The sequence below is a fragment of the Mercurialis annua genome, linkage group LG2 (assembly GCF_937616625.2).
Source record: "Mercurialis annua linkage group LG2, ddMerAnnu1.2, whole genome shotgun sequence".
Lineage (NCBI taxonomy): Eukaryota > Viridiplantae > Streptophyta > Magnoliopsida > Malpighiales > Euphorbiaceae > Mercurialis > Mercurialis annua.
The window spans coordinates 26,002,982-26,018,784 of NC_065571.1; positions in this window are offsets into that span (position 1 = coordinate 26,002,982).

Sequence of the window (15,803 nt, forward strand, 5' to 3'; positions counted from 1 at the left end):
AAACATTGAAACGGTTGGATTTGTTTCGTAACGTTTGTAAACGTTTGGCTTAAATCGCTAAAAAAGGTGAAACGTTTGGATTTATTTCGTAGTGTTTTTAAATGTTTGGCTTCAATCGCAAAAAAGGGGAAACATTTGGATTTGTTTCATAACGTTTGTAAACGTTTGGCTAAGCTAAAATAGGGAAACTTTTGGATTTGTTTCACAACGTTTGTAAACGTTTGGCTTAAATCGCTAAAAAGGTGAAACGTTTGGATTTGTTTCATAACGTTTGTTAACGTTTGGCTTAAATCGCTAAAATGGGGAAACGTTTGGATTTGTTTCGTAACGTTTGTAACACTTGGATTTTTTTCTTAACGTTTGTAAATGTTTGGTTTTGTTTCGTAACGTTTATAAATGTCTGGCTTAAATCACTAAAATGGGGAAACGTTTGGATTTGTTTTCTTAACGTTTGTAAACGTTTGGCTTCAAATACTAAAAAGGTGAAACGTTTAGATTTGTTTCGTAACGTTTGTAAACGTTTTACTTAAATTTCTAAAAATGTGAAAACTTTGTTTTTGTTCCGTAATGTTTGTAACCGTTTGGATTTGTTTCATTACATTAATAAACGTTTGTAAATGTTTGGCTTTAATCGCTAAAAAGGCGAAACGTTTGGATTTGTTTCGTATCGTTTGTAAGCGTTTGGATTAAATCGCTAAAAAGGTGAAACAATTGGATTTGTTTCGTACTGTTTGTAAGCGTTTGGCTTAAATCGCTAAAAAGGTGAAACGTTCGGATTTGTTTCGTATAGTTTGTACACGTTTGGCTTAAATCGCTAAAAAGTTGAAACTCCTAGTTTTGTTTGGATTTGTTTCGTAACGTTTGAAACGTTTGGCTTTAATCGCTAAAAATGTGAAACGTTTGGAATTTTTTTGTAACGTTTGTAAACATTTGGCTTAAATCGCTAAAGGGGTGAAACGTTTGGATTTGTTTCGTAACATTTTGAACGTTTGGCTTAAATCGTTAAAATGGGGAAACATTCGGATTTGTTTCGTAACGTTTGTAAACCTTTGGCTTAAATTGCTTAAAAGGTGAAATGCTTGGATTTGTTCGTGACATTAGCTTTTGGTTTTGTTTCGTAACGTTTGGATTTATTTCGTAACCTTTGTAAGTGTTTGTCTTAAATCGCTAAAAAGGTGAAACGTTTGGATTTGTTTCGTAACGTTGTAAAAGTTTGGCTTAAATGGCTAAAAAGGTGAAATATTTGGATTTATTTCGCAACGTTTATAAACATTTGGCTTAAATTGCTAAAAAGATGAAAAGCTTGGATTTGTTTCATAACGTTTTAAACATTTGGTTTTGTTTCGTAATGTTTGTAAACGTTTGCCTTAAATCGCAAAAAAGGTGAAACGTCCTATTTTGTTTCATAACGTTTGTAAACGTTTGGCTTAAATCGCTAAAAAGCTGAAACATTTGGATTTGTTCCGTAACGTTTGTAAACGTGTGGCTTGAATTTCCAAAAAAGGTGAAATATTTGGATTTGTTTCCTAACGTTTTTAAATGTTTGGCTTAAATTGCAATAAAGGTGAAACGCTTGGATTTGTTTCGTAACGTTCGTAACTTTTGGCTTAAATCGCCAAAAGGTGAAACGTTTGGATTTGTTTCGTAACGTTTGTAAAAGTTTGGCTTAAATCGCTAAAAAGGTGAAACCTTTGGATTTATTTCGAATAATCTATAAATGTTTGGCTTAAATGGGTAAAAAGGGGAAACGTTTGGTTTTGTTTCGTAATGTTTGTAAACGTTTGGCTTATATCACTAAAAAGGTGAAACATTTGGATTTATTTCGTAACATTTGTAAACATTTGTTTTAAATCGCTAAAAAGGTGAAACATTTGGATTTGTTTCGTAACGTTTGTAAACGTTTGGCTTAAATTGGTAAAAAGGGTTTCGTAACGTTTTAAACGTTTGGATTAGTTTCGTAACGTTTGTAAACGTTTGGCTTAAATCGCTAAATAGGTGAAACATTTGGATTTGTTACGTAACGTTTGTAAACGTTTGGCTTAAATCATTAAAGAGGTGAAACATTTGGATTTAAATTGCTAAAAAGGGTGAAACGTTTGTAATTGTTTCGTAAAGTTTGTAAACGTTTGGCTTATATCGCTAAAAAGGTGAAACGATTAGATTGGTTTTGTAAGGTTTGTAAACGTTTGGCTTCAATCGCTAAAAAGGTGAAACGTTTGGTTTTGTTTCGTAACATTTCTAAACGTTTGGTTTAAATTGGTAAAAAGCTGAAACGCTTGGATTTGTTTTGTAACGTTTGTAAACGTTTGGCTGAAATTGCTAAAAAGGTGAAATGCTTGGATTTGTTTCGTAACGTTCGTAATCTTTTGGTTTTGTTTCCTTATGTGTGAATTTGTTTCGTAACGTTTTTAAACGTTTGGCTTAAATCGCTAAAAAGGTGAAACGTTTGGATTTGCTTCGTAATGTTGTAAACATTTGGCTTAAATCGCTAAAAAGGTGAAATGTTTGGATTTGTTTCGCAACGTTTATAAACGTTTGGCTTAAATTGCTAACTAGGTGAAACGTTTGGATTTGTTTCGTAGAATTAAATTGCAAAAGAGGTGAAACGTCCTGTTTTGTTTCGTAACGTTTGTAAACGTTTGGCTTAAATCGCTAAAAAGGTGAAACGTTTGGATTTGTTTCGTAACGTTTGTAAACGTTTGGCTTAAATCGCCAAAAAAAGTTTAACGTTTGGATTTGTTTCGTAACATTTTTAAACGTTTGGCTTATATCACTAAAAAGGTGAAACGCTTGGATTTGTTTCGTAACGTTTGTAACTTTTGGCTTAAATCGCTAAAAAGGTGAAAAGTTTGAATTTATTTCGTAATGTTTGTAAAATTTTTGCTTAAATTGCTAAAATTGTGAAACATTTGGATTTGTTTCGTATAGTCTATTAACGTTTGGCTTAAATCGATGAAAATGTGAAACGTTTGGTTTTGTTTCTTAATGTTTGTAAATGTTTGGCTTATATCGCTAAAAAAGTGAAACGTTTGGATTTGTTTCGTAACATTTGTAAACGTTTGTTTTAAATCGCTAACAAGGTGAAACGTTTGGATTTGTTTCGTAACGTTTGTAAACGTTTGGCTTAAATTTCTAAAAAGGGTTTCGTAACGTTTTAAACATTAGGATTAGTTTCGTAACGTTTGTAAACGTTTGGCTAAAATCGCTAAAAAGGTGAAACATTTGGATTTGTTTCGTAACGTTTGTAAAGGTTTAGCTTAAATCTCTAAAAAGTTAAAACGTTTGGCTTAAATCGCTAAAAAGGTGAACCGTTTGGATTTGTTACGTAACGTTTGTAAACGTTTTTCTTAAATCGCTAAAGAGGTGAAACGTATGGATTTAAATTGCTAAAAAGGTAAAACGTTTGATTTGTTTCGTAACGTTTGTAAAAGTTTGGCTTAAATCGCTAAAAAGGGGAAACGTTTAGATTTTTTTTATAACGTATGTAAACGTTTGGCTTAAATCGCTAAAAAGGTGAAACATTTGGTTTTGTTTCGTAACGTTTGTAAACGTTTGGTTTCAATTGCTAAAAAGGTGAAACGCTTGGATTTGGTTCGTAGCGTTTGTAAACATTTGGCTTGAATCTCTAAAAAGGCGAAACGTTTGGATTTGTTTCGTACCGTTTGTAAACGTTCGGCTTAAATCACTAAAAATGTGAAATGTTTGGTTTTTTTTTCGTAACGTTTGTAAACGTTCGGCTTAAATAGCAAAAAAGGTGAAACGTTTGGTTTTGTTTCGTAACGTTTGTAAACGTTTGGCTTAGATCTCTAAAAATTGGAAACGTTTGGATTTGTTTTGTTACGTTTTAAACCTTTGGCTTTGTTTCGCAACGTTTGTAAACGTTTGGCTTAAATCGCTGAACAGGTGAAATGTTTGGATTTGTTTCGTAACGTTTGTAAACCCTTGGCTTAAATTGCTAAAAAGGTGAAATGTTTGGATTTGTTTCGTAACATTTGTAAACGTTTGGCTTCAATCGCTAAAAAGGTGAAACATTTGGATTTGTTTCGTAAAGTTTGTAAACGTTTGGCATAAATCGCTAAAAAGGTGAAACGTTTGGAATTGTTTCGTAACGTTTTAAACGTTTGTCTTAAATCGCTAAAATGGGAAAATATTTGGATTTGTTTCGTAACGTCTGTAAACGTTTGACTTATATCGCTAAAAGGGTGAAACGTTTGGATTTGTTTCGTAACGTTTGTAAACGTTTGGCTTCAATCGCAAAAAAAGGGAAACGCTTGGATTTGTTTCATAATGTTTTTAAACGTTTGGCTTAAATCGATAAACTGGGAAAACGTTTTGATTTGTTTCATAACGTTTGTAAACGTTTACCTTAAATCGCTAAAAAGGGGAAACATTTGGTTTTGTTTCGTAACGTCTGTAAACGTTTGGCATAAATCGCTAAAATGGGGAAACGTTTTGATTTGTTTCGTAACCTTTGTAAACTTTTGGATTTGTTTCGCAACGTTTGCAATCGTTTGGTTTCGTTTCGCAACGTTTATAAACGTCTGCCGTAAATCGCTAAAAAGGGTTAACGTTTGGATTTGTTTCGTATCGTTTGCAAACGTTTGGCTTAAGTTGCTAAAAATGTTAAATTTATTTTTTTGTTCCGTAATGTTTGTAAAAGTTTTGATTTGTTCGTAACGTTTGTAAACGTTTGGCATAAATCGCTAAAAAGGTGAGAGGTTTGGATTTGTTTCGTAGCGTTTGTAAATGTTCGGCTTAAATCGCTAAAAATATGAAACGTTTGGATTTGTTTGTACCGTTCGTAAACGTTTGGCTTCAATCCCTAAAAAGGTTGAACGTTTGGATTTGTTTCGTAACGTTTTTAAACGTTTGCCGTAAATCGCAAAAAAGATGAAACGCTTGGTTTTGTTTCGTAATGTTTGTCTTAAATTGCTATATATGGTAAACGTTTGGCCTCAATCGCTAAAAATGTGAATCATTTGGATTTGTTTCGTAACGTTCGTAAACGTTTGGATTTGTTTTGGCTTAAATCGCTAAAATGGGGAAACGTTTGGATTTGTTTCGAGGCGTTTGTAAATGTTTGGCTTAAATCGCTAAAAAGGTGAAACGTTTGGTTTTATTTGGTAGCGTTTGTAAACGTTTTGCTTAAATTGCTTAAAATATTAAACACTTGGATTTGTTTCGTAACATTTGTAAACGTTTGGCTTAAATTGCTCAATAGATGAAACGCTTGGATTTGTTTCGTAACGTTTGTAATCGTTTGGTTTGTTTCATAATGTTTGGATTTGTTTCCTAACATTTGTAATATTTGGCTTAAATCGCTAAAAAGGTGAAACGTTTGGATTTATTTCGCAACGTTTGTAAACGTTTGGCTTAAATCGCTAAAAAGGTGAAACGTTTGGATTTGTATTGCAACGTTTATAAACGTTTCACTTAAATTGCTAAAAATGTGAAACGCTTGGATTTGTTTCATAACGTATTAAACGTTTTGTTTTTTCGTAATGTTTGTAAACATTTGATTTAAATCACAAAAAAGGTGAAACATTCTATTTTGTTTCGTAACGTTTGTAAATGTTTGGCTTAAATCTCTAAAAAGATGAAATGTTTGGATTCGTTTTGTAACGTTTGTAACCGTGGCTTAAATCGCCAAAAAGGTGAAACGTTTGGATTTGTTTCGTAACGTTTTTAAACATTTGGCTTATCGCTAAAAAGGTGAAACTCTTGTATTTGTTTTGTAGCGTTTGTAACTTTTGGCTTAAATCGCTAAAAAGCTGAAACGTTTGGATTTGTTTCGTAGCGTTTGTAAACGTTTAGCTTAAATCGCTAAAAAGGTGAAACCTTTGGATTTGTTTCGTAACGTCTATAAACGTTTGGCTTAAATCACCAAAAAGGGGAAACGTTTCGTTTTGTTTCGCAACTTTTGTAAACATTTGGCTTATATCGCTAAAAAGGTGAAACGTTTGAATTTCTTTTGTAACGTTTGGCTTAAATCGCCAAAAAGATGAAACGTTTGGTTTTGTTTCGCAATGTTAGTAAACGTTTGGCTTATATCGCTAAAAGGGTGAAATGTTTGGATTTGTTTTTGATAACTTGGGATCTCAAGTGGTGCTCAGCTCCGATGGATACTTCAACGCCGTACCTACAAAGTACAAAACAACCGTGAAAAGGATGCCGGAAGGGGATTCCGGCAAACCACTCCGACGGTCTAATCAGTAACTTTCTTAGTGAGAGAAAGAATAAGAAGTGAAAGGTAGTTATGAGTTGAGAGAAAAAGAGAATTAACCTTTTTACCTATTTTCCTTTTGCCTTTTATACTAATGTCTTTGTTTCTCTTTGTCTGGGCCGACAGGTCTGACTTCATTCTCTTTGTCTGTGCAGATGTTTTGTCTGGAATGTCAGGGTACGTTCTGACAGATTTGTCCCGTGTGTTCGGATTGGTTGTGCTAGGTGACTTCCGAGATATGCTCATTTTAGGTTGTTGCTCTGATCGGTTTGTGATGTTGGCTTGTTCCGGTTTATCCTTATTAGTTGTGTTTGATGTATCTTGGTGAGTCCGAGATATGCTGTGAGTCGGCCTTTGCTGTCCTCGGTTCGTTTATCTGTTTATCACGTTATGTTTGACATATCTCAGTGGGTCCGAGATGTGCTGTGGATTGGCCTTTGCTGTCCTTGGTCCGTTTATCTGTTTATCACAAGTCCCCCCCTGGCGTGTTGGATATTTATGTCCAAAAAATTTATGTCCGTGTGTGTTTTGCTTTTATTGCATGTATTTATTGCCGGCGCTTTTGTTACACGTGTTGTCTTTTTTGCTGTTTGTGCCACAGATGTTGTCCCCCACTAGCACATTTATTGATGTGTCCTTTGGATTTGGTTCGTTTTTTGAGGTGACTCTTCAGTTGCCCTTGTTCGGTTTCTATAAAAACCTTTCTTTGTTTATTCGCTTATTTTCTTTCCTCTTGTTTTTCTTTTGCTCTCCCCTTTGTCTCTTCTCACCGTTCTTTGCTTTTCTTGCTGTTCTTGCTGTTCTTGCTGTTCTTCAAGATTTAATTGTAAGTTTTCCCACTTTTGTTCCGTTTGATCTGTTTTTAGTTTGTGCCTTTGTTTGTCTCTGTTTTTGTTTGTTTGTTCGTTGTTCTTTGTATACTTAGGGTTTATTTCTTTTGATTATCTGTTTTTCTTTTTTGCCTTTAGTGAATAAATGTCGGGCGAAGAAGATTCTCAGAACCTGTCCGAGCGAGACCTAGATATGAATATTGATGAGGACCTTAGTAGTAGTGATAGTGATCCTGTCGAGGATACCGAAGATGGTATTGTTGGTGAAAATAGGTTAGATGATCTGGTATGCTCGGAAGCGACTTCTTATGCTCGGCCTAGGCGTGTTAGACCTAGGAAGTCAAAAACTGCGGCTGTTAGGAGGGTGATGATGGAGACTACGTTTGCCGAGCTTACCCAACACTATTTGGACTATTTAGGATCGAAACTTAGGATTCCGGACGGTTACACTTTAGAGTTGCTCCTCCGGGTATAACCATAAACGCCCCTGTTGACCCGGGGTATGTAATTGTTTGTGTGGAGCATCTTCACTCCGGTGTTAGGATTCCCTTTCAGACCGACCTTGTTGATCTGCTTCGGTGGTATCAGATGCCTTTGAGTCAATTTCATCCGAACGGTATTAGGCATTTCTTTACCGTTCGGGCTCTTTGTTTAAAAAATAAGATACCTTTCTCGGTTAAATTTTTTGCTAGTATGTACGGTCTAGTTTTTAATGGCGAGTTTGACTTTGCTTATTTTAAAATTCTTATGTCAGAGCCTAGGCGAATAGTTGAGAATGTTACCACGTCCCTTAAACGTTTTAGGGTGGACTGGTTTAGACTTAGGCATCCCTCGGCTTTTACCGAACTGCCTCGTTGCTGGTCATGTGTATCTCCGGAGCATACTTTCATTAGGAGGGATAAGATCTGAGAAACAGCACATGCTCGTCTTCAGGTTTTATTGGGGCAGATCGGCCCTGTGAATACCGAGGAGCTCATTCCTCGGTTGAGGATTGTAAAGTTTAATCCTAATCGCAAAGGTTGTTCTCAGTTTTTATTTTTGTATTTTTTGTTTGTCTGCTGTATTTGATTAAGTATACGTATGTCGTTATGTTATTCATCGGTGGTTTTATTTTATTTTTTTATTTGTTTTTGTAGCGATGGATATGGCTGCTTTTACTGCCGGGAGGCGAGCTAGACCAACTAAGGGGCAGACGTCCCGAGCTGTGGATGCCTCTCAGCCGAAGATGGCTGATGTTCTTAAGGCTGGCGGTCTCGGTGTAAACTTAGACGCGGTGCCTCCTCTTGCTGAGAAGAAACGAAAGAGGGGGAAGACCGTTGGCAAAAGGCCTTCTGATCAGGGTGTTGACCCGTTATCCGCCGAGATTGACGCTTTTCAGGATGCGTCTGGTGACGAGAGGCCGAATGAACCTGTTGTTTTAGCTTTTAATGCTGGTGTGGCGGCTGCTGGACCGGGAGTCGAGTCAGTATCTGTCCCGGTTTTTGATGCTGATTTATCGCTGGCTGATAAAGGTCTGTCTCGGAAGGGGAAAGGTAAGGCTGTGGATCCCGTTGAAGTCCCTGCCGAGACTATAGCTGACCCGACTTTGACTTCTTCTGTCATTGCTCGGTATTTGAAGAGGAAGACGTCGGCAGACACTGTTGAGAATTATCCCACCGCTCTTTCCTTGGCCCGTCTTTGTTCTCTTCCGAAAGACGTGGATGGTATGAAGATTGTTCATCCTCGGGACTTCATTGATGGGGGTTGTTCTTTGGCCTTTCAGGTATAAATTTTTGTCTTTATTTATATATATTTTTATGCGGTTTGTGCTGATCGTGGTTTTTATTTTTGACAGTTGATCAACCACCTGCTCGGTGCTCGTTCGGTTCAGGACGATTTAGTCAATCAGGCATCCGCTGATCGGGAGAAAGCTGAGTCTGCTGCTGCTGCTTTGGAGTCTGAGCAGATTGCTCGAGCCAACGTTAAATCTGTGCTTGATAATCATATCAATGAGTATAATGCGCAGATTGCCGATCTGAAGAAAGAAGTGGCTAGTTTGACCGAGGCTCGAGTTGAACTAAAACAAAAACATGAGTTGGAGCTTATCAAGCAAAGAGAGCAGCATGATACGGTTTTGGCTGAGCAGAAGCGGTTATCTTCGGAGGAGCTTGAGAAAGCTATGAAGGCTGTTCGCACCGAGGTTACTGCTGAGTTCGGTCAATTGACTGACCTTCTGGAGGATGACTTGAAAGAGAGAGTGGGGCCTCTGTTGCTTCCTGATGCTGATCCGGAATGTCTTTATCTGGACGTAACCGCTATGTATGAGGTGTTGATGCGTAAGAAGGCCGAAGTGTCTGATGCGGCTACTGAAATGATAGCCGAGCTGAGCAAGGATTTTGATCGGATAGATCAAGAGAACGCCCAAGTTGCTAGTGATCAGAGGACTGGTCAGACAACTATTGCTCCTTCGGTGCTCGGCCAGCTTGATGTGAGTCATTATGAAGAAGCTGGATTGAGCGAGGGTGGTGGTTCTTTGTCTGGAAATGGTGTGCAGTTGCCCGATGATATTTCTCGGGCTGTAATAGATTAGGCCTTGTAATAAATCAACTTTTTGTTCGGATTATTCCCAGTGTTATATATATATATATATATTTCCTTCCTTTTTGTTTTATCTTTGTGCTCGGTTTTCGCTTGGTTATATATTTTTTCTGTGTTTCTATATTGTTTTAGGTTATGGGTTTGTTCGGAGAAAGCGATTGCTTTAAGTCGTTTTAAGCTATTGCTATAAATCGTTTTAAGCTATTGCTTTGTTCGGATAAAGCGATTGCTTTAGATCTGTTTAAGCTATTGCTTTGTTCGGATAAAGCGATTGCTTTAGATCTGTTTAAGCTATTGCTTTGTTCGGATAAAGCGATTGCTTTAAGTCTTTTTTAAGCTATTGCTTTGTTCGGATAAAGCGATTGCTTTAGATCTGTTTAAGCTATTGCTTTGTTCGGATTAAGCGATTGCTTTAGATCTGTTTAAGCTATTGCTTTGTTCGGATAAAGCGATTGCTTTTAGTCTTTTTTAAGCTATTGCTTTATTCGGATAAAGCGATTGCTTTAGATCTGTTTAAGCTATTGCTTTATTCGGATAAAGCGATTGCTTTAAGTCTTTTTTAAGCTATTGCTTTGTTCGGATAAAGCGATTGCTTTAGATCTGTTTAAGCTATTGCTTTGTTCGGATAAAGCGATTGCTTTAAGTCTTTTTTAAGCTATGGTGTTGCACACCTCGTTTTTGTTTTTTCTTTTTCTTTTATTGATAGGGGAAAAACTTGCATTTTGGGCCTACAGCCGACTTTGGACTAAATGCAAGTGAAAAAACCCCTGACAGACTCGATAACCTGAATGTTGTCTACTGGTAGAATCTTTTGAGAACTCTGGGTTTGACTCGTTTGTTATGATATGTTGCCATCCTTTGTTTGTATGCTTCGATGTGCATTAATGCTTGATCTCTTCTCTCTTCTAGTAAATCGAGGCAAATTTTGGTGTTTTCTTCGTTTTGTTGTTCGTCGAAGTATTGTACTCTGATGGTGGGCATGCCGATTTCGACTGGCACCATTGCTTCGCACCCATAGGTCAAGCTGTATGGTGTTCTTCCTGTGCCAGCTTTTGGAGTGGTTCTGTATGACCATAGTACGTTATGTAGCTCATCAGCCCATCGACCCTTAGCTTCGTCGAGGCTCTTTTTCAGGCCATTAACAATGGTCCGATTGGTGACTTCTGTCATTCCGTTGCTATGTGGGTGGGTGACCGAAGTGAACCTTAGGTCAATTCCTTTTTCAATGCAGAATTCTCTGAAGTTTTTGTTGTCGAATTGCTTTCCATTGTCGGTTATGATGGTTTTTGGGATCCCAAAACGACAAATTATTTCTCTTCGGACGAAGCTTCGAACTCGCGCTTCTGTTATGGTGGACACAGCTTCGGCTTCTACCCATTTTGAGAAGTGGTCGACTGCTACTATCAGGAATTTTCGCTGCTTACTTGCAGTTGGAAAAGGCCCGACAATGTCTATTCCCCACATGCTAAATGGCCAAGGGCTTACTATTGGGTTTTGTTCCGCTGTTGGCTGATGGTGGACGTTTTGGTGGTATTGACATTTTTCACATTTTTGCACCAGATTTGCTGCGTCTTGTGCCAGTGTCGGCCAGTAGTATCCTTGTAAAACAGCTTTTCGGTAGAGAGCTAGATGTGAGATGTGACTTCCACATACACCTTCGTGTATCTCGGCCAATACATATTTCCCTTCTTCCACTGTGGGGCATCTGGACCAGGGGTGTGAGAAGGCTTTTTTGTATAGAATCCCGTCTCGGTATGAGAAGTGTGGTGCTCGGCGTTTTACTTTCTTTGCTTCTTTGTTGTCCTCGGGCAGACTCCCATTCTCGATGTATGAAATGATGTGTTCCATCCACTGGTCTAAAGGGTTGATGAGGAATGTGACTTCGGGATTCTGGATACTACTGAAATTTTGAACTGAGCATGGTGTGCTCGACATTGTTTCTCTGGATGCCCCTGCCTTTGCTAGTGTGTCTGCTTCTGTGTTTTCTTCTCTGGGGATTTGCTCTAACTCCCATTTCCCACCTTCTTCGGTAATTTTTGCAAGTAGCTCTTTCACTCGGTCTACGTATTTTTTCATTTCCGGGTCCTTTACTTCGTATAACCCAAGTACCTGATTAACCACTAGCTGAGAGTCACTCTGGATTTTGACATATTCAGTCTTGACTACCGTTGCCATCCTTAATCCATTTATCAAAGCCTCATACTCTGCTGCATTGTTGGTTGCTGGAAAATTTAGGTGGATCGAGTGTTGCATTTTGATTTTGTGTGGTCCTCTTAGTATTATGCCCGCTCCTGCCCCGGTTATATTTGATGCCCCATCGACTTGCAGTGTCCAGCTAAACAGACCCTTGTCTACTTCGGTGGGTTGGTCGTGTGTTGTTGTTTCTGCTACAAAGTCGGCTAGGATCTGGGCTTTCATTGCTGTTCGCGGCTCATATTTGATGTCGTATGATCCTATCATGACTGACCAGTTGATTAGCCGTCCTGATGTTTCCGGTCTTGCCAGTGCTTTTCGTAGGGGTTGGTTTGTTCGGACTATAACGGTGTGAGCCTGAAAGTATCTTTTTAGATTTTCCACTGTTAAGACCAATGCGAGTGCAAATTTCTCAATTTTGCTGTATCGGATCTCAGGACCTTTTAACACCTTGCTTGTGTAATATACCGGCTTTTGCTCGGTCAATTCCTCCTTCACCAGTACCGATGCCACTGTTTCATTTGTGACACTTAGGTATAGGTATAATACTTCTCCGGTTTCAGGTCTTCCGAGCAATGGTGGTGAACTCAGGAATTTCTTGAGTTCTTCGAAAGATTGTTGACATTCCTCGGTCCACTCGAATTTTTTCACATTTCTCAATGTTTTAAAGAATGGGAGACACCTTTTGGCCGAGTTGGACACGAATCGACCAAGGGCCGTGATTCTTCCATTTAGCTTCTGAACTTCTTTAGCTGATTTTGGCGCCTTCATATCTAGAATTGCCTTTGTTTTTTCCGGATTTACCTCGATACCTTTTTGGGAGATGAGGTATCCTAGGAATTTTCCTGCTGGGACTCCGAATGCGCACTTGTCCGGATTTAGCTTGAGTTTGTATTTTTTTAGCTTTGTGAAGACTTCTTCCAAGTCTCTCGCATGATCTTCTACTTTTTTGGACTTGACGATGATGTCGTCTACATAGACTTCCATGTTACGACCAATCTGGTCTTTGAACACGAAATTCATTAGACGCTGATATGTTGCCCCTGCATTTTTTAGTCCGAATGGCATTTGTTTGTAGCAGTATGTGCCATTTTCGGTTACAAAGCTTGTTTTTTCTTCATCATCTTTGTGCATTGGAATTTGGTGGTATCCGTGGGCTGCGTCTACGAACGAGTAGACTTCGTAGCCGCTGGTTGAGTCGACCAGCTGGTCAATGCTTGGCAAGGGATAGCTGTCTTTGGGGCATGCTCGGTTTAGGTCTGTGAAATCTATGCACAGTCTCCACTTTCCATTCGGCTTTTTTATGAGCACGACATTGGATAGCCACTCAGGGTAATATACTCTTCTGATGAAGCCTGCTGCTAGTAGTTTGTCTACCTCGGTTTTGATGGCGATCTGTCTGTCTATTGCGAAGGCTCTTTTCTTTTGTTTGACTGGTTTGTGTTTTGGGTCGACATTGAGTTTATGTGATATTATTGCCGGGTCGACCCCTTCTATTTCGCCTGGGGTATTAACGAATTCAACTTCGTTTCTGATCAGCATGTCGGTTATCTCATGTTTTATTGGTTTAGGTAGTTCTGCGCTTATCTGGACCAATCTTGGTGTTATACCTGCCAGACTGACTCTTTCCATCTTTCCGTGTGGTTCGAGCTTGCCTTCATCCGAGTCTGGTATCTCCATTGTTTCAATGGCTAGGGTTTCTGATACTGCTCTCATTGATACCAGGTAGCACTGCTTGGCTATGTCTTGTCTTCCCCTAACTGTTACCACTCCTTCCTCGGTTGGTATTTTCATGCACAAGTATTTAATGCATGTGACAGCTCCCGTACTATATAACATAGGTCTGCCGAGTATGACGTTGTAAGCAAGCGGCATATCAACAACCATGAACAGTGTTTTAAATTTCTTAGTGATACCGACCAGGCCTCCTTCTGTGGATCCGTTTTCTTTCCCCAGCTCTACCATTAATTCCGCTACTCCTTCGGTTTGTACCGGTGTTCCCCCTAGGCCAACTAGGGGGGTTTTGACTGGTTTAAGGTTCAGTATTGAGCAGCCGATTCCGAGATATGCCTGTTTCGTGATGAGGTTAACTGAGCTTCCTTCGTCTACCAGCTATCTCATTACCCAGAAATTTTCTATCAAACCCGAGATTACCAGCGGATCCTGGTGGGGAAAATCTATTCCTTCCCCGTCAGTTGTGCCGAACTTTACTTCTGGTATAGCTTTAGCCATTGATATGTTCATCACCATCTTCTGCCTTTTGCGTCTTCCTCGCTTGTATTCTGGGTCCGTCATTCCGCGTGCTACGGTGTTAATTATTCCTGACACGTTTTGTCTTTTTGGTGGCGGTGCTTCCTCTCTTTTTCCATTGTTATCCCTTTGGTTTCTTCCTCCTGAGTTGTAATTTTTGCTCTGTGCCACAAAGTCTTTTAACCGACCGACTTGTACCAAACGGTCGATTTCTTTCTTCAGACTTCCGCATTCGTCGGTGACATGGCCATGGCCGTCGTGGAACTGACAATATTTTTTCTGTCTCCCTCATATTGTAGTTTGGATGTGTGATCTCGGTGTATTGAGTGGAATGAAGGCTTGGTCTTCTACTTTTACTAGTCGATGTGGGTCTGCTCGCTGTGGACCGACTTGTTGTTGGTTTCTTGGTCCGAATCTGTCGTGCCTGGCACTTTGATCGAAGTTGGGCCTCGGTGTGCGGAACGGTGCTGTAGTTTGTGTGGCTTTTCGCCGTTGTTCTTCGTCCAAATTTATATAGTTCCAGGCTCGGTCCATAAGCTGCGAGTAAGTTTGTACTGGGTTTGTTATCAGGTTATCCCGGAAGGCCATCATTGTTGTGTTGTCTTTCATTGCATCTATCACAGTATCATCATTCAAATTTCCCACTTCGACCGCTTCTGCATTGAATCGGCCGATATAACTCTGCAGACTTTCTCCTGGTTTCTGGTAGCAAAGTTTTAAGTCACTGGACTTTTTCTTCCGTTGTATGCTTGGTGGGAAATGTGTTCGGAAAGCTCTTGCCAGCTCGTCGAAGCTTCGAATAGAGCCTTCTTTTAGGCTTTGATACCATATGGCAGCTGGTCCTTTTAGGGTAGTTGGGAAGAGTTTGCAGACGGCCGCCTCGGACAAACATTGTACCATCATGACCACTTGGAAACAACTCAAGTGTGTGATCGGGTCCCCTGTTCCATTGTAATCGTCTAACTGCGGTGTTTTGTAGTTTAAAGGGAAGGGTTCTTCTCGTATTTCGGCCGACAGTGGGTTTCCGATGTTCAGGAAGCTTGTGTTTCTTGGCTCTTTCCTTCTACATTTTTCCATCTCGGTTCTGACCCTTTCGGTGATTTCTTGCTCCAGGTTCTTTTTCTTTGGTGAATCAGCACCCGAGCTGTGCACGCTCTCTTCGATCTCAACCCGTTTTGGTGTCTTTTTATGTCCCTCTGGAGTTTTATGTCCGGTCTGCGCCGGCTCTGGGTTTTGTTCTCGTGGATTTTTCTCGCGGTTTGCTTCCTCAGGTGTTGTTTGGCCTTGGTAGAATTCCTGTGGGTAAGGTGGTGCGGTCGGTATGTATGGTGGAGTGGTAGTGTTATCCTGAGTTGCAGTTGGGGCTGTTGGCCGAGTATGGACCTGTTGTACCTGTTGAAGGAAAGCTAGTTGCCGAGTATGAAACTCGATGTATTCTTGGATTTGTGCTGGCGTAGGATTTTGGATTTCTGTGGTGGTTTGTCTGGGTGCGGGGGTGGTGCTTGGGGTGAATGCGAGGTTGATGGGGGTTACGCCCGGTCTTAAAATTTTTTGAGTGGTTTGGTGCGTAGGGGTGGAGTATGATGTTGGGGGAATGTTACCCGACGATGGCATTCCCCACGGGTAATGAGTGGTAACCCCTGACATAGGGCCCGGGTGAATACCTTCCCTCGATGTAGTGACCGGGCAAAACGAGCTTTCGCCGGTAGCTCTTCTCGGCGGAGCGTTGA